Source organism: Anas acuta, chromosome Z (assembly GCF_963932015.1).
Source record: "Anas acuta chromosome Z, bAnaAcu1.1, whole genome shotgun sequence".
Taxonomy (NCBI): Eukaryota; Metazoa; Chordata; class Aves; order Anseriformes; family Anatidae; genus Anas; species Anas acuta.
Genome location: NC_089017.1, coordinates 20379705 through 20381164, shown reverse-complemented (window position 1 = coordinate 20381164; position 1460 = coordinate 20379705). Strand labels below are relative to the sequence as shown.

Genomic DNA, 1460 nt, shown 5'->3' with positions numbered 1-1460 from the left:
TGTTTTTCACATCTTGACAGAAAAAAAAAAAAAAAAAAAAAAAAAAAAAAAAAGTAAAGAGGCATTCTACATCAAAGAGGATTTTACCTTTTAAAACACTTTTTAAAACACTAGGAAACCTGTTCTTATACAACTGTTTGACTTAATATTGTGCCTATAGACCCCTGTCATGCTCAGTGCTGTACAAGCACAGCCAAGAGGTGGTCTCTGCCCTGAAGTGAGGACTTCGAGTGCATGGCACAGGACAACAGTTCAATACAGATGGAGCAAAAAAGACAGAGGAAAACAGTAAGACTGCCTGGCATCTTTTAGGGCTGGAAGGGGCTAGTACATCAGACTTCTGAACACTGCCCAGTTTTGCTGATGAGAAACACTGAGGGGAGCAGGAAGAGATGGAGAAGACTTTGCAGATGTCTGGGGCACACTGTGCTTCCTTTAAAATCTAAGAAGTGACTAATGAAAACTGGCACCACTGGCTATTCAGGGAAATATCTGTGTCTCAGTGCAAAGATGAGAGCTAAGATAACAATAGGGCATTAAAGGACCTTGAGGATGAAGAAATAGCTCAGGTTTGTTATAAGAAGGAAGAAGCAGTCAGGGCACAGCTGAAAGAGCAGAAGTGAGGGGAAAGTTACAGCAACCTTCTAAGTGACCTAAGGAATAAAAAGTGTCCAGGCAGCTCAAGAAGATTAAGTCACATTTTAAAAGTGTTTCCCCTGCACCCTCATCCCCTTTTGGTCAGTTTCACTTCTGACTAATCAATAATGCTGAAGTAGGTAACACAGAAATGAATTAAGCCAAAAGGTTTATTCATCTCCTCCCTTGTAAGGTGCCCTAACGTCCCCTCTCCAGCTCTTAGGGAAGGGAAGCAGTACAAAACCACAATTTTATTTCTCTGGAAGTCTCTGTGCAATTATTATAAGGCATACCTTTGCACGTTAGCTACCTGTCACATTATTAAGATGAGAAGAAATCTTCTGGGTGGTGTCAGCTCAAAATATATCTGCAATGATATTTTAGAAATGAATGAGAGATATCAATGTGTACATGTGTGTAGAGTGTGTGGGTGACAGATAGCAATGGCTTGATCACAGTCCCCACAGACAGGTTCTCACAATGCTGGCTCTACGTGTACATGAGCAGACCAAGGGAGTGGCAGCAGTAACAGATTGAGAAGACAGAGTGTCCTTCTTGTAACCTACACCTTTACTGAGGTAGCCATAAACCAGAGGTCCATGGAGAAACACTTGTATCTTGTTTCTCCTCACAGGAACTTTTCACAGGAAGCAGAGATGCACCTTCAGTGAGAAAAATAAATAAATAAATAAATAAATCCCATAATAATGAGGGAGAATATCTGATCAACCATTTTATTATTTAGGACAAATTTACAGACAAGAAGTGCTGTGAGACTGAATGGCCTTCTTTAGACTCACTTCCAATATCCCCCCTTAGTATAT

At 40.5% G+C, this 1460-nt stretch overlaps 1 long non-coding RNA gene across 1 annotated transcript in view; it reads right to left on the bottom strand.

The window, feature by feature from the left end:
- Positions 1-240: 240 nt before the first annotated feature.
- The window catches only part of LOC137848484 (uncharacterized), a 2023-nt gene continuing 803 nt past the window's right edge, over positions 241-1460 (bottom strand). The window contains exon 3 of the long non-coding RNA XR_011091382.1: positions 241-1298. This is a non-coding gene — a long non-coding RNA (uncharacterized lncRNA). The remainder of the gene's footprint in view (positions 1299-1460) is intronic.